Genomic DNA, 22,532 nt, shown 5'->3' with positions numbered 1-22,532 from the left:
CATCAGAAATTTGCCAGCCTCCTTCCCAGTCACCATATTTTGTCACAAACGTATACCAAACCCCAAAACATATCAGCCTACATTTTCAGGCCCCTTGGGTACATTCAGGACATGGATTTGCTCACATTCACCTGTGTAAAGGGTCTCTGACTTGTTGCTGCTCTGATGTTGGCTGCACTTCTCCTTCCCAAGCTATAAGAATATGCAAACAGATCTCAGATTAGGCTTTGGTCGTGAAGACTCAAGTTAGAAAGAACATCCTTTACTTTTGGCTTTTCTTATTCATAATGGACAAGCATTTCTGCTGAATTTCCTTGTATTAGTGGAATACCTTCTTGTTAGCTTTGATGTTTGTTACTCATTCATCTCCAGCTGGGCTTTGATATGATTTAGCAAGAATTACTTAGCTCAGCATTTTCACAAATGCCCACTGTTTTGGGTTTATAACTTGACCTGAAGGTAAGAACTGACACAAGCTTAGGATATAACTCGGGGGATCTCTGTGAGGAACTTAAGCCTTTGGAACAGGCAACAGATAGTGAGGTTGGAGCCTGTGGAAATGATACGAAAATTCCCTGTGGCATTGCTAGCTGGCCAAGCAAAAACTCAGGCAGACTTAGCAGATACAAAGACATGGCTTAAAGCACCACCAGAGAATGATTTCTGTGAAACGAAGAAAGTCCTAACTAAGGCCTTATTTCAAAACTACACATGAACACTTGATCATTTCCAAAAGACACAGCAGACAAATGTTTATACTTTGGATAGTCCAACACCCAAATCCTCTTTAACAAGGTCCTGATGGATCTCCAGGCTTAGGAAATCAAGACAAAGCCTTGCTTAGGATCATCCAGTAGCTCAACAGCTGAGCTGGACACAGCCCTTTGTTCTCTTTGCTGCTTAGTTAATGACACTGAAATTCACTGTTTGTATGTGCAGTGGAGGGCACAATACATTATTACAAAAAGAGGAATTGCTAAGAAAGCAAGTGAAGAAATATTTGCACACTAAGGACATGCTATAAAGTGAGACCACGTATTCTGCAGCTCTTCATGGAGACACAGTCAGCAAAAACCACCCCAAAATAAAAAGCAATTGGGACCCTGGAGTGACATAAATCTGTGATATAGCATGCACACATCTAATATTACAAACAATTTCAAGACTAAGGAAAAAGGTCCCACTCAGTCAGTCAGAACATGCTAACAAGCAGCAAGAGCTACTTGAATTTAATTCAGTGTGTTAAACGGATCTCAGGAGGGGCCTATGAGTCAGAGCCTCTTGCAGGGGAATCTCACATGAGGATCTGCAAGTCGGTGGCATCAGCACCGTGACAAAAGTTGTATGGCACAGAGAGGGTAACACATGTATGGAGAGATCAGATTATTGTCAGTCAAGCAGCAACTGGGGAGAGAGGTGGCAGCAGTGCATACAGAAATGCTCTAGTGAGTCATGTTGGGAGAAAGGGAGCAGATTAAGCTGTTAACTCATTTGCAGACACTTACTCACTCCTCATAAAATCAGCACACAGCTATAATAGTTGTCAAAGCGTTCTTCCACAGTAATGCTGATTATTCATACTTCCAAACACTACAAGCTGCAAAGCAAGTAATGCTAATGAACAAGCTGTCAGTTGTAACACATGGCATTCAAACTACCTGGTTAGAAAAGGATTAGATTTTTGTAATAGCACCTAATGATAAAATTATTAAGAAGGATTTGTTAACAAGACACTACTGGGAATCCTGTAAGCAACTTGACATGACCTGGCAATGTGTGCTGGCAGCCCAGGATCATCTGTATCCTGGGCTGCACCAAAAGCAGCGTGGCCAGCTGAGCAAGGGAGGGCATCCTGCCCCTCTACTCTGTCCTTGTGAGACTCCAGCTGGAGTGTTGCATAAGAAGGACATGGACCTATTGAAATAAGTCCAGAGGAAGTCACTAAGATGATCAAAGCGCTGGAGCACCTCTCCTGTGAGTAAAGGCAGAGAGAATTGGAAGTGTTCAGCCTGGAGGAGAAGGCTATGGGGAGACATTAACAGCACTTTCCAGTACCTGGAGTAGAGTACAAGAAAATTTAAAGGTATGGAGGGATGGGAGAAGGAGATTGGCTGAGAGAGTGCAGATTTAGATTAGATATAGGAAGAAATTCTTTACTGTGAGGGTGGTGGAGAACTGGGAAAGGTCACCCAGGGAAGCTGTGGATGCCCCATCCCTGGAAGTGTTCAAGGCCAGGTTGGATGAGGCTTGGAGCAACCTGGTCTAGTGGAAGGTGTCTCTGCCCGTGGCAGGGTAGTTAGAACTAGATGGTCTATGAGGTCCCTTCCAACACAAACTGTGCTGTGATTCTGTGATTCTTTGACAAATTCTCACTAAAGGTATTTGCATTTGAAAATGAAAATGTAATGAAAAAACCCACAACAACTTACCAACTTTATACCAACCTTAGTTATATATCTATCTCAAAAATGTTTTCATTTCATGGTGGAATTTCTGTTCCATTTGGAAATTCTGTTCCTCCAGAAAGAGGGATCAATACTCACTTCACACAAAACACCACTACAAGGGAAAAATACTAGCAAGGACTCAGACAGGACAATGATGATATTCATAGGGGAACGAGTGGTCCAAGCTTTGAGTCTACCATTGCGGCAGGAATATTCCAGGCTGCTCCGCAGGATCAGAAGAGGGGGGCCTGACAAGGAAACACACACTCACCCTTTGAAAAGGTGTTGGCTTTCTTTCAACATAAAAGAATTAGAGTTAAAGAACTAATGACAAAAAATCTTCATAATATGTTCTTTTATTAACCTATTCTCTCAAAGCATAGAGCAGCTATAGAAAATACTAGATTTAAAAAAAAGAGGATAAAATCTAAGATGTAGAAAAGCAAATAATTCAGCATCAGTTTTTTGAAAAGCCTATTCCATTCCTGGAAATTGAATATTAGCCCAAGAAAGGTCTGATCTAATCTGTATTCTTAATAATTCTCAAAGCCAAAGGTCAGCTTTTATATGTGGGTCAACTATCATGTTTGGCCAACAACGTCCACATGGAAAACCAGGGCAAGCCATATTACACATGAACACAATCCCTCCACCTGTGTGCTTGGATCCATCACAAGATGTGAGCAGCCTGCAGAGTGTGAAACAGAAGGCTGAATGCCCTGCAAGCTGCTGTGTGCACTTCTGATAGAATACCATGGGGGAGATCTGTAAACTCTACTCTAGAAATGACAAAGGAAATGGTAAAAAGGAAGGATACCTTATTTAGCAGATTCCAAGTGAACACATCTCCAGTGATTCAGTCAGGAGCAAGGAATGAATGAATTTTCAAAGACCACTTGAGATCTGATGAAACTGTATGTAACTCAAGGACACAAAAGTTTTCAACACCAGCACTCTGTGCTGTGAGGCTTCAACTTATGCTGAAGTATCACACTGAACTAGATAGTGGATAATGGTGTGTGAAGAGCTAAAGAATAAAAAGAGCTCAGCAGATTCCAAAATTTCATTCTTTACAACTGTGCACCACTGGTACTGCTTATCTTTCCAGAACAGGGCCTTCCTGACACTTGTTCTACTCAAGGAAACCTGGTTTGATCTCACACTTATATTAACAATTTCTGTGAGAGATTAATGCTGACAGCTGTAATAATAAGTAGAGATTTGGGTTCATCTTAGTAGGAGATAGTAGGAGACTCTACTCTCAGAACGTTTGGAATGGGGCTCTTAAACTTAGGTGCTAATTTATTTTGTTATTCTCAGAGGGAAAAAAAAAAAAGACTCCATGTGATAAAAGAAGGAGGAGTACAAAATGAAGCAACAGGGACACAGGGCTGGGCAGCAGTCTCCAGTCTGACCAAACCCTTCCATATGCTATAAAATTGTCAGGTATTGATATCTGACAATTACCTTCTACTGATACAAGGCAACAGAAAATGTTATGAACCGTGCAAGGCCAGGCACGTTCCAGTGATTCCAGCAGGTCAAATGAACCTTTCCAAATAATAGGAAAATATTCTATCCAGGTTACATACTGGCTGGTGCTGGCTTGGCAAGAGCCCACCACTACCACCACTACTGTTAGTTGTTTGACAGGATAATGCTCACTGTAGCAAGAAAGAAAAATTATAACAATAATGAAATATGAAGTTGTCACAGGTGTGTCTTCCAGCCTCTTCTAGCCTGCATGAAGGCAGAAAATACCTCCAGCCTCAGTGGTGTAGAGCACTACACTCCTATAGGAATAGAAAATTTTGTGATCTCTCAAAATGTCAAGCTTTGCCCAACATGTACAATTTAGAGCAGGTTTCATTTCACACAGACAAATGTCTCTGTTGCTATATCCAGTGAACTCTGGGAGGCATTTTAAGGTACCTTACCTGCTCTGGACCACAGTCTAACCTAAACATGGAACTGATTCCATCTATTACTCTATTTTATCAGGTTAAAGCCATGAAAATCCCTTGCTAAAGTTTTGCTTTTGGCACTTAGACAGCTGAGGGATGCAATCTCAATTATGACCCAATTATGTGATAGAGAAACAGCACTCAGAGAACAACAAAAAAAGCCAATCCCAAAAAAGGGATCAGTATAAGCAGTGTGATGACAAAAAGTCTTCAAGGTTCAGAGCAAGCATTCAGCAGGATATAGGCTCAAAAATCAAGAATTCTAACAATGCCACACACAGCTGTGACACAAGACTACAGGGCTCTGAACACAGAGCTGTGATGAGTCTCTTAACACTGCTTCCAATCAGCAATCTGTGGGACAACAGAAAAGATGTCATAAAAAAGTTATTATTTGATAAAGCCTAGCAGACTTTTACTTGAAAGGTGTTGCTGAAGGGCAAAGCATTAAATTATATATGGCTAAAACATGTAATGTATTATTAGCATATCTTCTTTGCTCCTCTAGCAGCTTGTCTTTCTGCCTTAGGGAACTACTCACACTCTCTGGCCCAACATCCAAGATAAAGTCTGTTAGTAGTCAGCATTCTGAGCACTTAAAATCAACATTTATAGCCATGAGTTACTTGTCTGACTGTTGTTGCTTGAAACTAATGTGTTAAAATTTATTTTCTGAAATTTCAGTCAGAAGATAAAAATTGCAAGGGAGATCTGGGCACAATTTCCCTTCCTTTAATTAAAAAAAAAGGGGCTGGAGAGCGACATTTACTTGCTGAGATACTTCCACATATTTCTTTCACCGAACTTATGTGCAACACATCGCATATATTAAAACAGAATGATGTAAAAATACTCCATAGGTGCAGCCCCTGATTAGAAATATTTCAAAGCATATTAGAAACATAAATCACATCTAAACCACAGCTGTACTCCTGGCTGTTGATTTAGGATGTGACTGAAAGGCCTGTAAACTGTATGGAGAGATTCCTGATCAAGAGGGCTTGAAACAGGCTCTGAAAAATCTTGATGTTACTGTCTTGAAGACACACACCATAAGATACCCATTTATCTAAACATTAAGACCCTCATGCTCACTTAATTGCTGCTATGTCCACATGATGACACTCTTCCATTTGCCAGCTCTGTTTTGCACACATGGCTGAATCCAGCATTATGGCATCCATACTTGAAAGGTTTTCATTTATGTAAGAAAGCAGCAAGGATGTTTTCTGTAGGCATTTGACCTTTTAAAGTCAGTTCAGTTTGATTCAGACTATCCTGCTCCATGTGTGTTTCCTGCAAATATCATTATAGACACATTTACTACCAGAAATGGTCATAGAAGAAAAAAATTAAGATACAACACAGTGCTCATAACAAGCCCACTTTCATCTCTCTTGTTTCTTAGAAATTATGAACACCACAGGAAAAACATAACTTGTAAGCACTAGAAATAGAGAAGAAAATAAAGAAGGAAATACAAAAACCTTTTATATTATCTTCTGAGTTGAGTTGCTTTATTTCTAATCAGCTGGACACTGATAAGCACCTGTGTAACATACTGTAAATTATATATTGGCCAGTCATGTATCCTCTACAAAACTACATAGTTTTGTCACAGTATGTCTTCAGTGCAGTGTTAATTAAGATGCTCTCATCCTCACCTGAGCTGCAAGATTAACCTGCCTCAGATGGGCAACTTCATGGCAAATCAACATTACAGTCACTCATTCTGCAGCAGTGCCTCACTCTCACCTCCCAGAACTTTTCAGGCTTGTATCCTGACAGCATGTGGGACTGCAAGTCAATTGAGTGGCTCAGACCCTCTGCCAGGCACATGTGAAGAGGAAAGCAGCCCATTGTCATTTTGAGTACAGAGGCAGGATATTGGTGAATGCCACTGTGGCTTGCAATCTCAGTGGAATAAAAAGGCAAATTAACTACTTTCATTTAATTAGAAAGCCTTTCACTGGTTTGCTAGAACCATTTCTGGCTAGCAATAAAGTACTTCACAAATCTCCTTCAACAAGAAGCGTTTTGAAAATACACTCATAAGTCTATGCTATAATATCACCAAGAAGTTAATGATACTGTTAGCATGAGTTTAATGTAAATATAAATGCATTGCTGATATGGACTAAACATCCTACTGTCTTGATGCAGCATCATTAAGGCACAAAATGAACAGTACATAAGATTAAAAATGTAAACTTTATGCAACGCTCCTTTGGGACCTTCTCCAAGGCAGCTATATCCAGTATCCCATCCTGCCAGGCCACAACAAAGGTGAGCAGGGTAAGACACTGCTGCATCTCCAGAAAGCAGTAATTGTAACAGTAGAATGAAATCAAAGTTTTCTGCATACTTTGGTTTGCTTCTCTTGGTTTCTGCTAACAGAAGTCTGGCTCTTCTCTAAGTTTGGAGTGACTTGTCAAAGTGTACAGATGCTACTTTCACCCTGTTTAATCTCAGGCCAGCTTCACAGCAGACTGAAGGGCCATAAAATAAAACAAAACATGACTTCTCTCTCCTGCCTTTTACATAAGCTAATGTAGAAATTGGAAATAGGACCCAGTTCCCTCTGGATTCAGTTTTCTGATGCTTAATAGGGCAAACAAAGAACTATGTCTGGAGCAACTGTTGTCTCTAACACTTTTCAATTTACAGACCCAGAAACTAAAGTACCAATAAAAATATATTTTCTCTCTTTCACTTTTACACATACTTGAAGCTAAATTTCAAAGTGCAAGTATGTATCAATCACTTCATTCACAAATCAGAAAATGGAAGCTGAACTAAGCAGTCAGAGCCAACAACACACATCTCAGAGCGAAGGCTGGAAGCTGTTCCCTGGCACTATAAAGGGTAGAAGAGGTAGGAACATTCCTCCTCTAGAAAGGAGGCTGGAGGAGGAGAAAAATCAGCATTCTAACCCTAGCTTTCTGCTGGCAACATGTTAATATAGAAACCCTCAGTGATGTTTTAAAATTTCTTCCAAATTGTTGTGAAGACAGTGACCTCCTGTGCAAGATCATATAATTAATTAGAAAGTAAGCAGGTACTGAAGATGACCAGCTTTCCAAAAACACACCCTCCTGAGTGGAGAGAGGAGAGTGCATGAAACAAAGCATTTAATTCATTCAAAAAATTTAGGCATGGCAGAAACCCCACTATTTGCACAAAATACTGTTATTTGGTAATATTCAACCTCTGCAATGATGTCTTTACATTCAATATGGGAGATGACTCCTTACTAGATACATCCAACAAGTCTCATTTTCACCCTACAATATTTCTTCTGTCTAGGCACACTGAAAGTGAAGAGATTCACATATTCAGCCACTACCAGTGTATCCTGAACTACATGTGTAAGTCCATCAAGCATCCTAGGTACAAGAAACTCACTATTCTGTTAAAGTATTAACTTAAATTTATAGGCCAGAACGGACATAGCCAGATGCATAAAATCTTAATTCTGCTTACAGAAGAAACACTAACTCTGTCTTCCTTCCCTTGCCCTGTAATACACACAATTCTCATATGAAACAATAGCTGAATATGCAATAATAATTTGTAATGTGAAATACTGTTAATGTGTTTCCTCAGAGAGTTCCTGTTCCAGAACATGGCAGAAACTATTTTTATTGCTCAAGTTTTCATTACAGAGATGCCACAGCACATATATCTTTGGTCTACCATGTGCAGCATGTGACAAACTAATGACGAGGTTCTTTTCCTGCCCACATCCCCCTCCCCCACTTTTTTTTTACTATCACCAGTGCACTAATATTTAGACAGATTTACACTTTGGAACAAATAGTAAATGACTGGGAAGTTGTTACAATTTCTCATTCTCATTCTGATTAATGAGCTGGAGGAGCACTCCCTCCTCCCCTTCCTTGTCCTTCTGTGGTAGAAAACATATTGAGCTTATGCATCAAATAATTTTATGCCCGCATTTCCTAAAAGATGGATGAGATTGGCATAACAATGATGGCTTTTCCAAGAGGGAATAAGGATCCACAAAGCCACCCTTCAGCAGTCATTCCAGGATGAAGGATTAAGAATATACAGTATCAAACTCAGCAAGTCTCTCTGTCTCTCACACACACAACCTACAAAAGCAATGCTCAGCTCATAAACCAAAACCCCCTCAATTCTTCATAAGGTCAAACAAAAAGAGAAAAAAAGAAAGTAATTTTTTAGGGACTAGGAGAGAAAAGGATAATTCCTGTGTATGTTATAATGCATATATGAGAGAGACAACAAGGAAGAAACCCAGAAATACCATATTCAGAAAAGGGCAAACATCAGACAGCGCTCAGTAAGAGCTGAGAGTGGCCCAGAAACAAGACTATGAGACTTCTGGGCCACACAAGCTGTGAACACAGTTTTTTGTGGGGTTTGATGTCTCTCATTTTCAGAACACAAGACTTGCAAATCAACAGGATGATCCAAACCTTTGGTATCACTGCCAACTTTTCCTTCCAAAGACAACCTGTGGATCTTCAACTCTAAATAACTAATACAGTTATAGGGGTAACTGTATAAATAGATAGGCAGTATAGGCCATGTCTTTGCTCCTTAAGAGCATCCTGAACTTTCCAATACATTATTTTAAATACATTTATGAGGTAAAAGGCATCAAAATCAGGTTTTAGACCTAAATGCTGAAAAATCTCACTAACCCAAACAACTCTCACTGGGGCTGTCAGAGGCAAGGAACAGAAAATAAAATACTTTCTGATGGATAACTGAGGAAAAGCTGAGTAAAGGATGACATTAACCTGTCAAATTTATTACCATGGCTTGCTGTGCCAGTACTGAACAGTTACATTACAATGAATACTGTTTGTAAAACAAACTCTATTATCAGTCAGCAGATAATAGCTGAGCATGATCATGGTATAAATTATTACAGAAGACTACATGCAGAAGTGATTAAGAAAAAGTCAATACTGGGAGAAGCAGTTATTTCAGTTCTAGAAAAAAAACCCAAGTGGATAAAAAGCAACAAATTTCAGGTTTGAAATCTAGCAGTGTTACAGACAGCTTGTTTTCCACTCAATAATTAATTAACTTGTTCTACACCAGGGGGATTTTTCTTCACAAAGTAACTTCACTCTTCAGTCTGAGAAAACATAGGACCCTTCGGCTCTGCTATTACACTTCATTAAGTTCTATGAGCCCAAGCAATTTGTAAAGTAAAGAGCATGCTTTTGTCATCTTTAAAGCAAACAAAAATAAAGATACTCATTTATCAGCATGTTTTACTTCGCTTTACATATGTGACCCGCAATATTTGTCTGAGCAGATTCATCATTCAACTGCACTCTCTTACAAAGCCAAGCTGCTGTACACTACTGACAGAAAGACACTCTAGGGCTATGATTCCTTGTGTAAGGAGTTTTCCCAGCAGCATTCTGATGATGCTCTGCAAGTCATGTCACTTCCATGACATGCCAGAGTGGCTGGAGAAGGCATGCTGTCTCTCAGGAATAAAGAACAATCCCTGTGAAAAAGGACAGGCTCTGCTGTGTGTGAACTCAGGCAGCAAAATGACAGCCAGTAATCCTGAATAGAGAGCCAAGAAGGCATTTGGGGTCAGTCCAAGAAACAAATATGGGAAAAACACCAACAGTGTTCATGGGAAAAGTCCTGATTTCATGGAAGACACATTTTCTGAATAAAAGAAATCATGCAATTGTCCTAAATTATTTCTGTTTTTTCAGCTGAACACAATGTGCTTCATTCTCACTTTTATCCCATCATGAAATCCGTGAAACTCTGCTATATATTATGGGTTTCAATCTTTTGAAAAAAACAGTTTTGTTCCTAAGTCAAGTTCTGCTTCAAAAGAAGGGGAAAGCTTGTTTCACTGACTTGCAAGATCTCTTTCAGAATCTAGGAATGCAGAACTTGTTTCGTGTTCTGGAGCTAAAATGTTGTCTATCCATTGCAGTTAAGCCTGCGGCTCTGTCAGAATAGAAAACTAATAAGACATTCGCTCACTTAAGGAAAAAGAAAAGAAAAAAAGCCAAGTGAAAAACATACTCTTCAGGTTGATGTCGGAGGCAAAGAACTCAACTACAAAAAAAAAAAAAAGAAAATCGGGATTTTGCAATTTTAATTTTTCTGCTCATTGAAGCTTTCTGCTTTCAGGCAATTAAAACCAGGCATCAAAGACACATGAAATTGGGATGGTGTAGTGATAAATTTGTGGAAAAAAACCGTTCACAATTTAGTTAGATGGACAGAAATTGAGCATCCATATCTCAGGAACAGGGACTATTAACATACCAAGGAGAGCTGAGAGGAGCAGAGGGAAGAGAAGATGGAAATAGCACTGGCAGTGCCTGTCCCATGGAGGGGAGAAATGCATCTGCCAAGTGCTGCTCATGATGAAGACTCAGGGACAGATGCAGAGCTAGAACAGTCCTTGCCTATGAACAGCTATTTCTTCCTCTTAACTTTGCCCCTACAAATGTTTCTGCATTGCAACAAATGCAAAACCTAGATTTTGTGCTCATGCTGAAATTCAGTGAATTAATGCCCATTCTCCAAACAGTGTTGGGTCACTCAGGTGAGGCAGAGGAGATAAATATTAAAATCTCAACCGGAATAAATTCCTTTGACTCTGAAAACCCCGACATCAACATTATCTCCCTCCATCAAAACCTGGACTCTTCTACTAAAAATACCATAAATGCAGAGCCACTCAGTCACACATCTATTGAATAACCAATCTCACTAATGATCTGCTAGAACACCTCTTTAATGCTTGACTGTGTCCACTGTATAGCACCACCTCCTTCAGCTGGGTCTTTGTGTTATTAAGAGTCCTTCAGACCGCTTGATGAAAGCATTGCTGGAGAGCTACAGAATCACTTGCTTTATTTATAGGGCCCTTGCTGTGAAAATTCACCTCACTGAGGTCAGTTTGCAAGCTCTAAGAAGCTGGTGTTTGTGTCCTCCTGGCAGAGATTTTCCTACACAAGCAGCAGCTGAATTGCACAAGGGAAGGCATCCAGTGGACACCCTGGGCTGCAACAGGCAGAACCAGAGCTGGACACACAAAATCAGCTGCTCAGGGCCTTGCTGTGCTGGTTTGGATTGAAGTAGAGTTAATTTTCTTCACAGTTAAACCCTGATACTCCCCCAGCTTTTGGGCCCAGAATTTGTGATGAAGGAATATATCCAAGTCAAAAAGAAGCAGGACAGGAGCAAGAGAGAGGAAGTGAAGATGAAATGAGAAAAAACAAAACCTGTAGAGAGTTTAGAAAGACTGCTTAGAAGAAAAGCCTGGCATACAAAACTAGAATGGAAGAGTGCTGAGATAGAGGGAATAGGGGAGAAATGATCCCTGGGAATATTGAGAACAGATAAAAGAGTTGATGGGAAGACAGAAATTCTGTCATTCAACATCAATCTCTCAAATTTTGAATTATTAAGGAAAGAGGTCAGTAAAATTCTATAGGATATTCCCTCCCCCTCTTTTTTTTTTGTAATAGAATAGTTGTGGAAGGCAATAAGTAAAAAGAAAGCAAGATGTTCTTGACAAAAGTATTATACTGATAGTGGTCTGATTGTTGATAAACATTGAAGTTGATGGTATTGCTCATTGTCTGAGAGCAGCTGTTGTACTGACAGCTGTAACTGTCTTGATACCAGCGACCAAAATGCCCCATCTAAAACAGAAACTAGGAGCAGTCAATGTCCTTTCAAAGAGACCACATACATATCTCAGCCTTGACTCGGAGAAATTGCCTAAAGGAATGAAAGGAGCCCAACTTCCCAGGCAACAGACTTTATAAAAAAGGGAAATCAAGTTTTGTCAGAAGTAATTTAGAGACCACTAAGAAATAAGCTTCTAAACAGCTCATCTGGCATGAAATAATAACAAATTGCAATCATCATGGTTTTGATATAGATCTGAGATGTCAAAAGTATTAACCTGCACTTCCCAAAACACAGCCTCCTGAAAGACAGGCATTTAGAGAATAAAGGGCAGAGATGCAAAAAATCCTTAGTTGCTAGATTTGGGAACATATTTAAATTAAGACAATACCCAGACAGATCATCTAATGGCTTTATTTTCTGGTGTGGCAGTAAATTAAGTTAGGCACTCTTAGGATGTTTTATCATCCTAAAAATAATCAGGCTGTCCATTGCACTTAATGTACCAACAACAATTATCTAACTAAAACTATCTTAACATCTCTGAGCAAGCACACTGCACAGGGAATCTTCTATACTTTGGAATTTTCTTCTGCTGAAGAAAATCATATTATTTGGTTCCTTGTTAAAAAGTATTTCAACGCAAATATTTTGATAAAATCTCCTCCTTAGTGTAATTTTATTCTGTTATAAAGGCATCATAATAACGGGTCACTGATCTGAATACGAGAGGCTGTTGACTTTGTCTCATTTATTCTACTGCTTGTATTCCTTGCTAGATAAAGCAGAGTCATAAAAACTTCATTGCCTTGTGAAAAATTTAGACTTGTGCCAGTCTTCTGCAATCTTATCCTCGTGTGAAGTTCACCAAGGATGACAGACATGCTGCTGGTTCAAGTCCCAACTAGGAATATCTTTGCCTTGTCCAAAGAAACTTTATTATGCATTTTTGTGGCCTCAATCCATCAGCAGAAATGGCGCACCAAGCCCAGGATGACGAGCAAAAGCTCCATTATAGTCATCAGACAAACTTCATTGCTGCTATTCCCAACAGAAAATCCTATTTACTCAGCCTGATCTAAGACACAACAAATACCGTAAGGTTATGGATTGATGCTTATAAAATGCTGGCAACTGTTCTTGATGACTCAGAGAATTCAATGTCCGTAGAGTAAAACACATGAACACAACCCTTTGAGAGAGAAAAAAGGAAGAGTCCAGCATGTCCAAATGTGGTGGTGGTCATTTCTCTAGACAAGACAACAAAATGCTACTGTGCAAGCCATGAATGTTCATGGCTTCCCTATACTGAAGAAAAAAATCAGTGCAGGGAAAGCCTTCTATAAAAGTGCACAAATGAAGAAATAACCTGATTCAAGCACTATTTAAAATAAATCTGGCAAGGCCGTCTGAAACCTGTGCCTTTGATGTTGATGTCAACACCAAACCCCATGTTTTTACTAGAGTAGCTGCTGACAGGAATGGTTTGCCCTGCTAGTACAAAAAAGAGCTCTTGAAAAAGTATTTTATTAAAGGAATATAATTTCTACTGTACTAGATACGTGCTATAGAAAGCAATAAAATTCAAAACAAACCAAAGGTTGCTATTTGACAGAAAAATTCTTTCAGGCAGGAGCACTACTATTTAACAAATACAGTACATGAGTTTTAAATTAAAAGCTCTGCAAAGTGCTTCACATTGGTGTCATACAGCTCAGTCCTCACTGTATCCCTGTGGAAAGTCATGCAGTGCTTTTCTCAATCACTGAAAAGAATTTCAAGCTGCTGCCTCTGCCACTGCAGCACGCATCAGAATCTAAATAATTTCTAAGCCTTCATTCAATTTCCCATGTGGGAATTTATTGAGAATTAGCTTCTTAATTCCTGTTGAATAAGCCTTTGATTTTTTTTAATATGCAGAAGCAAATTGTAAGTTAGAGGTCAAGTTTATCAGAGCTCTCTTTTTTCTTGTGTAGAAAACACACAATTTACCAGCACTTGAGAATAATAGGCAACATTTTTTGGCGAGCAGCAATACAGACAGTGCTCTTTAAAGTGAGGGTACAAACCTGCCCCACAAAACTTGAACCCTGTCCTGCAAGTCGTGGAACACCACTGAAAATTTTAGGGGGATAGCCAAGAACCTGACTTAGAATGCAGAAGAACCTGACTTAGAATGCAGAATCAACTGCATTCCCACTACAGGAACGCTTTCAGCAGGTGGATGGGTCAAGGACATGATTTTAAAGTCTTGCAAAGTTATCAGCACCTAGTTAATTTCTCTCTGAAATTGAAAGCAAGAATATTACCTTGTAAATCTTCTACAGTACTTCCTACAGCAGGGTAGATTTGCCTTGGATAAGAAGGAGATTCTGAAGCATTAGCAGGGAAAGCCCCAAGGAAATTGCACACGATGACAAAGCCATACTCCAAAATGGGACAGCCCCAGAAGAGGTTGCACAGAACTCAGAAGGATTTTAAGGTCAAAAGTAAGTAGGAGATACAGAAAGCAATTATACCACAGGCTAGTTATAAAACTTAGCCAACAGCAGAATGACAGAGCTTAGCTGGAGGGGAGTGAAAAATAACTAGAAACAAGTCTGGCAATATTAATTGCCTCGTGTCTGGAAACAAATGTCGGAAGCATTTGGCTGTGGGCAAAGATACTTGGACACAGCAAAGGATCCTAAAAGACTGTTACAATTTCATATAGAAGAAAGGACACCTAAACAAAGAAAAAGATGACAAACTAAAGCATTTGTGCAGGCTTGGGAAGATGAGGCAGAGTGGTGTGTGGATGTGTGGCAGGTGGTTTGCTTGTTTAGGTTTTATCAAAACTGAATTCATCCTGACATGTCCAAACTGATAGGAAGTGCAGCATGGGCTAACATCAACATGAGGCTGTGAAGATTAGTTTAGGATTACTTTTAAAAATTGAAGTAGAAGCCTTTGTGTTGAGAAGAAAACACAAGATCTATAAAACAGGGAAACAAGAATGAGAGAATGGGGGGGAAAAAGCCAACCCATACTTTGGAAAGTGAGAATAGCATCACAACCAGAGAACCTGAAAATGATTCTGAAGGATATAAGGTGCAAAAGTTTAAGATGACAAATCTTTGTGTCCAGGATTTGGACAGTATAAAAGTTGGATTTGGTTGCTCGGAGCAGTCTGAAGAAATTGTTTTAGACCCGTAAGAAATGATTTATATTAAGGAATCTTTGGTTTCAAAGAACAAAAATCCAAACCAGGCGAATGAAGGCTGGCTGAACTCTCTAAAGTGTGGTTAGTTTGGCATCATGTCTACAGAGTCACATGTGCCAAACTCTGAGGTTTCTTGCACAGAAGTACCTTCCCAGGGTGAAAGGTCACCAACAGGTCCTGCAATTATTTGGAAAACCACAAAGATCCTTGTGCAAAAGCATACTGGGAATCCAGCTCCCCACCCCAGTCCTCCTACACTACAGTGCGTTCAGCACTATGTTCAAAGCAATAGAAAAGGCTATTCCACTCATAAAAAGTGGGCCCTTACCCTGAACAATACATTTTTCTTTTATTTTTTCCCTTTTTTTTTTCAATCTCTACATAGTAAGTAATGCGCTGCATTAGTAAGCAAATTTTTCATGTTAGACACACACTTCTCGTTTTCTACTTTATTTCAACTTTAAAATTACATCCCCCATTCTGTTTCATCGTTGTAATTGGAGGTATACTACACAACTTTGGTCTTCCTATTTGCATGAATCTAGCAAACATCAATAAAAGGTAACACTGCCAGCTAATAGCTGTCTGATAACATATATTACAAGAAAAGAAAGAGCACTTCCCCCCTATTTTCCTAAACTGATTTTCTATCAGTTTGATTGGGATTGTGATTGACTGCTAAAAAAAGTAATTGTAATTACTCACTACTGAGTTAATTCGGTTGGCCCAAGAGGTCATAGGATATAGTTCCTTTACAATATGATCTGCCACAATAGCGAATGGCAGCCAAAATTCAGTTTCTGGTAATATTAATATATCGTTAATTGTAATAAATAGTTCACTTCCATAAAGATGTAAGAAGAAATAAGGTGCTACAGCCCAATCTCAACTGATAACACAGCAAACCTTTGAGCCCTTTGAAAACACTGTTTTGTTGTCTTAAGGCTACATGAAAAATAATGCATGCTCTAAAGCAAAAAAAAATCTGAAAAAAGGACCCATGTTTATGTCAAGTAACAATAGAGCAGTCCAGAAGCAGCAAAACCACCAAGACTTCTAAAACAGAAGTGTACAGACATTTACTTCACCCTACTGCAAAAGTAACAACTTCAGCCACAATCTTGTGCCCAAGTGGCAGGGAAAATGGTCTACAAATGTGCAGACATTTGTATACCAGGTTCATACTACTGCCTAAAACTTGGCAGTGCTGTATTTTACCTTACAGATCCTGAATGATTTTAATTTAAATCTCTCCAGCAGTATGAGGTTCAACAAGACCAAGTGCTGGAGCCTGCACTTTGACCACAACAATGGCCTTCATCACTGCAGGCCGGGGGCAGAGTGGTTGCAAAATGTCCCAGCAGAAAAGGACCTGGGGGTGCTGTTTGGCAGTGCTGAACACAAGCCAGAGTCTGCCCACCTGGCCAGGGGCATCCTGGCCTGGATGAGCAAGAGTGCAGCCAGCAAAGGGCAGTATTGTCCTCCTGTTGTTGATACTGGTGAACCAAACCTCAAATCCTGTGTCCAGCTCTGGGCCCCTCAGTACAGGTAAGACATTGACATGCTGGAGCGTGTCCAGAGAAGGACAGTGGAGCTGGGGGAGAGTCTGGAGCACAAGTCCTTTGGGGAACAGCTGAGGGAGCTGGGGATGTTTAGCCTAGAGAAAAGGAGGCTCGGGGTGACCTTATCACTCTTTAAAACTCCCTGAAAGGAGAGGTAGCTGGGTGGGGATCAGTCCCTTCTCCCAAGCAACCAGTGATGAGATGAGAGGACACAGTCTCAGGCTGCACCAGGAGAGGCTAAGGTTGGACACTATGAGGAATTCCTTCATAGAAAGGATGACTAGACATTGGAATGGGTTGCCCAGGGAGGTGGTGGAATCACCATCTCTGGAGGTGTTTAAGAAAACACCAGACATGGCACTTGGTGCCATAGTCTAGTTGAGACACACGATGGTTGGACAAAGGTTGGACTCTACAATCTCAGAGGTATTTTCCAGACTAATTGATTCTGTGATACTGCACAAACTGAAAACAAAATAGCAACAAACTCCTCAAGGTGCCATGACCAACAGAGTTAAAGCTTTCCTCAGGTCTAGAGTCTGGAAGAACCAAAGGTTTATTAGGTGGAGAATAAAATCTTTTTTCCACATGCATTTGCTATCAAAGATATTAAACTGATTCTTCATAGGTATTGAGTACAGTATCCTTTGAAAAGGGAAGGGGGAAAAGCAACACCAACTTTGTCTTTACTTTTCTGTCCTCTTTTTTCCCTTCCTTTGCATGTAATGTCACAGACTGAAAGGGACTAAAAGTTGGCTAGTGGGTAATACACAGAAAAAGTGCTACATTTCTGTCTAGAACAATCCAAGCTCTCTAAAATTAAGGATTGGTGTTGCCTGGCCATCAGGGTGAGAGAGCTTAGTTTCTAACGAATCCATAAATCCAAATTATTTTCTTGGATTACCTAAATTTCTCAAATGCATAGTTTGAACCGAATCACTTTAACTCCTGATTTAGAATTCTCCAAGAGTAAAAATGTCCTGTAAATTTTGAGACCTATTTTGATGCTTAAAAGTAAGTTTAAATGCAAAAAAAAAAAAAAAAAAAAAACATTAAGACTTTGGTCTTCATTCTTTGGTCTTAGCCCAGGTATTTGCAAAACAAAGGCTTGAATTTAGTGAAGTTTTTCAAGGAGAAGGGGAAACAAACATACATCCTCTATCCTCACAAAAATGATACAAAACAAACAAACAAAAATCCTTTTATTAAGCCCCTGGTCTCCAAGACAGGCTACTGAGGCTACTTGTAAGAAAGAAAAAAAAAGGAACAAAACTAGTACAAGAAGTAACCTTCAGATTTCAAGCCTCAAGGTCAAATGTGACAGATGCTACTGATTCCTTCATATATTTCCCTTGACATCTATCAATGCAATCAATCATAAGTGAAGTTGTAGATGTCAGAAAGGGAATAGCCTATCATGATTTGCAGCAACCTTCAGAACCTGGTGAACTTTCTGTTGGAAGTGCTCTGTGTGCCAGTATTCATATACCTTCTGAAGTACTGGCTATGTGAAATATTTGTGTTTTATTACTTCCTTTCTCATGCATACATGTTCACATTTCATGTTTTATGTAAGAAACACTTTCAACTTCACATATTTACACAAAAGTCGTCAGATCAATCTCAAGCTTGGTGATGAGGGACGTCCACAATAAAAGGCCACATTGAAATTAGGTCATTTGCTATGTTCTTATAAAAAGTTTGGTTTGATGTATAGTATGTAATACTGCAGCTCACCATTAACAGTGCAAGTAGAGGTATAAAGTAATAATGGTAATTAAAATGAACCATGATAATTTTCTCCTTGCTCAATTCTAATTTCTTCAAAATACACAGATCTAAAGAAATGAAAATCAATCCTTTATTACAAACTCTAACCTTGCTGACAAGATTTCCTTGATTTCCTTTGTGTTTTCTCCACTCTACTAAGCACACTTGCAATCTTACTTGCTTTATAATTACAAATTTAACACATGGGAAAAAAAGATGAGAGGTGAAATTAAATCAGTGACCGCAGTGACAGCCTGACAAGCACCCAGAAATCAACATTCAAACTGTAGCAGCAATTCTGCTTTGCTAAATTATCAATATGCAACATAAACTTACTTGATGTCTCCTCACCTACAGAAACAGAAAATGGGAACCCCATTAAAAGAGCAAAAAAGATTGTATACAGCACCATGGGAACAGAAAACCAGCAAAAGATAGTACCCACAGCTGGTGTCATTTGAGATAAATCAGAGTGCTGTGCTCCATGGCAGGAATTATAACAACTCTTTTGCCATTACAAAGGATCAATAGCAGCGCACTGGTTCTCTCCCTGTATCATCTGCGGGTGCTTGTAAAACCCATCAGAATTGCAAGAGATGTCAGAAGAGACTAACCACATCAAAAACATCCACAGACTCAGAGCAGCTAGAAACACTTCCATACAACAAATCTAGCTCTAACAAAACACAGTGATGTATTGTTCCCCATACAGGAGTCCTGCTGATTGTTTAGGAGTTGAGTTAGGAAGGTCTAACCAAAGGTATTCCAAACCCCACAAATTAAATTGGAGTAAGACCTTTCTCCTCTTCAAAAATATTAATAGTTTTTAAAAGTACACAGTTCTGCTGAACAAGGACATTGTTACCTTCTGAGTGGCAAGCATTCTTGTAAATATTATATATAAAAGCTATGACTGTGTTTGGCAGAGTTTCTGTATACCACAAAACAAATCTCCCTTTGCCAGCCTCGGTGTTCATCACTCAGGAACCATTCCCAGCCAGCATTTCTGCCATTCTGTTCCTGGTGTATGTTCCATCTGCCCCATCCTACTGCAGTGTGATGCATCTTAGCTTAGCCACCTTTCTTCCTGCATGCAATACATCAGCTGCACTGAAATATGTCAGGTAAGAAAATGAAACAAACAGGAGTCTTCCACACAACATTTTCTGTAACCCCTTTGGCTCTTTATGGAACTGGTACAACTCTAGTCTGCAGGCTGTGGCTGCCTTTTTCCCTAAAAATTGACCAGAGGAGCAAACAGAATATCCCTATCTGCTTGGAGTCTTTATGCATAATCACAGCGAGTAATTTCCACACAAAGACAATGTGGGTGAGCTCTGGTAACAAATATCTGGGTGCCATGCTGTGTTTACCTAATACAATTTTATAGCTTTACATACATTCTAGTTAAAATCAGCCTCAAGTGCTGCCAGCCAGAACCTTGGCTTGCCTGGTTTCACCCTGAATGAAATAGTAATACCTGACAGGATCTGCTTTTTTCTCTTACAAATGCTGGTGAACTGTGAAGACTTTGTAAGGTCTTAATATATGGAATTTGAATTATACAATTTAAAAAGAAAAAAAAAATAAAGAAGATTAGTGCTGTGCATAGTTCAAGATCTGAGAAAATCCACCCTAGAATTAACTTATTGCTTTATCACCCTTCAAATGTGGTTTTTTTTCAATAAAACACATTCTTTCTGCTATGAGCTTGATTTCAATCAATGGCATGGACTCACTACTGCACATACAAAGTCACTGGCAGCTACACACACTTTACACCTCTTGTTTGTAAAGCAATATAGAAAGCATACAGAATCAAAGAAGTGTCAGCTGTGAAAGTTTAAAGTGTTTTTATTTCTAGAACAGACTCATCGTTGAGGAATTCAATTACTTTGTGCCTAGAGCTAAAATCCTTATAAAATTTTGGAAATTATTTGGTTATAGCATGGTCAAAGAACTCATTATAAAAGAACACAATTGTTTGCAATTTCCAAGACAAAATAAAATATTGAACAGAACAGATTTCCACTGCAGGACTGCTAGTTCATTTAAGAACTCCATTGAATTATTCTTGACTTTCCATCAGCTATACTGGATTCCTATTTAAAGGAAAAAAAGATGCTTTAAAAAGTGAGATTTACATGTTTTGCTATCAGAGCTGGAATAGCTAATATTATCCCTCCAAATAAAGGAGGGGCATTTAAATTCTGGAATGAAGATTCAGGGCAAATGATGACAAATTGCTACCTTCTCATCTGTGGCTATGTGTGAGCAGCTATCTAACCATCCCCATGTGACATTTATGTGGGCACAGTAGCAGAGTTTTTCTGCATTGCTAAGCTGAGAGAAGAGTTACTGCCTCTTGCAGTGAAGGGACAGGACCACAGGAGGAGGGGAAAATGAACCAGCTGGTTGCTCCAACTGGAGTTTTTACCAGCACATGGAGTACCAAGGAGTCAGACATACAAACTCATGAAAGCCACAGGCAAATCCTTACCCCTCCACACGCCACAGAGATGCTGTTTGGGAGCAAGCTGCACTTCTGGCAAGCATATGGGACAGTCAAGCTGTAACCAAAGCCACCTTCTGTAAAAGCGCAAACTCTCTTTTACTGTGGTGATGATCTCCATCTGCACCACACAGCTGAGTCATCCATGTTATCACCAGCAGATGGCAAAGGTAGGAATTTGTTACTGTACTTAAAGCAGTCTTTCCCTTCCCTTCAAGGCTCCTTACATTTGGCACTTGCCTGTGCTCCTGGTGAGCTCTGCCCACCCACAGATCGGAGCAGCAGCTCCTCTGTGCAGCAGACCAGAGGATTTCACACACAGCAATATTCCCTGTGAGTGCCAAGGAGCAGGGGCAGTGCCAACGCAGGAGGCACTTTGCACAAAGCATGTTTATTAGCTGTGACACAGAACACAGCATTTGCAAAGAGCTAAGGAAGAAGACAGCTGCTGTGGCTCCTCTAATTACCTCTCCCCAGACATCAACAGCAATTTACAATTTGGATGATGTTGCTGGAACTAAGTATGATCTAGATCCACACACAGGCTCTCCTCCTCACTTTTATAGGCCATGTGTTATATGAGAATTACAACTATTCAAACTGTTTCTATGAGTTAGGTTATCTCCTGCAAGGCTTTTTATTGCACATTCTCCTTTTGCTACTGGAAGATACAGAATTTGCTGTAGACAGTAATCAGATAATCACATCTTGTTACGAGCGCAAGCCAGCAGGATTTGCTATTAGAAACCCTCTAATCTATCACATCAAAACAAAGAACATTTGAGATGTTTGGTAGAAATTATGCTTCTTAACACATTTCACAACAAAGGTAAGAAATAAAAATTTTAAATAGTCAGTATATAGAGCAGGTAGAACATTAGCCTCACATATATCCAAATTAAATTCTGAGTTACTCTACTCCTACGGCATCTTGAAATATTTACTGTGTTCATCTCCCGCTGTTTTGCTGCTAACAAAAATTTAAAAGAATACACAGGAAGTCTGACAAATTAAAACATCATCAAGATTAATTGCACAAAGAGGATAAAACATTTCAAACTGTTGCACCCTTGAAAGATCAAAAGCTTTCCTCCCCTGCCAATAGTTCTGAACAGCTTTATGGGCAAAAAATGCAGAAGTGAAGACAAAACTTAAAATGTATGCAGGCACATGAAATTGCAAAGACTCAGTAGATATTCTAAGCCCAATAATATATGTGGGTTAAGAAGTAGTAAAAAGCAATCACACAGAGAGTATTAGGCAGAAAAGCTTTAACTTGAGGATGAGTATCCATGCTCTATCTGTTCCTGCAAGCACTGAGAATAAATGTAGTGTTGACTTAGAGACTCAATTACATGGATGCCAAAATTTGCTAATGCCTTCTATAATAAAATATGC

The 22,532-nt window shown here is 39.4% G+C and overlaps 1 protein-coding gene across 1 annotated transcript in view; it reads right to left on the bottom strand.

The window, feature by feature from the left end:
* Nucleotides 1-22,532, bottom strand: part of ALK (ALK receptor tyrosine kinase) — a gene marked incomplete at both ends in the record, with an annotated part of 302,815 nt that overhangs the window by 137,842 nt on the left and 142,441 nt on the right. The window lies entirely within an intron of this gene.

The sequence above is a fragment of the Zosterops lateralis genome (genome assembly GCF_965231275.1).
Source record: "Zosterops lateralis genome assembly, chromosome: 3".
NCBI classification, from domain to species: Eukaryota; Metazoa; Chordata; class Aves; order Passeriformes; family Zosteropidae; genus Zosterops; species Zosterops lateralis.
Note: the sequence above shows the minus strand (reverse complement) of the source record. Positions and strands in the feature narration are given on the sequence as shown.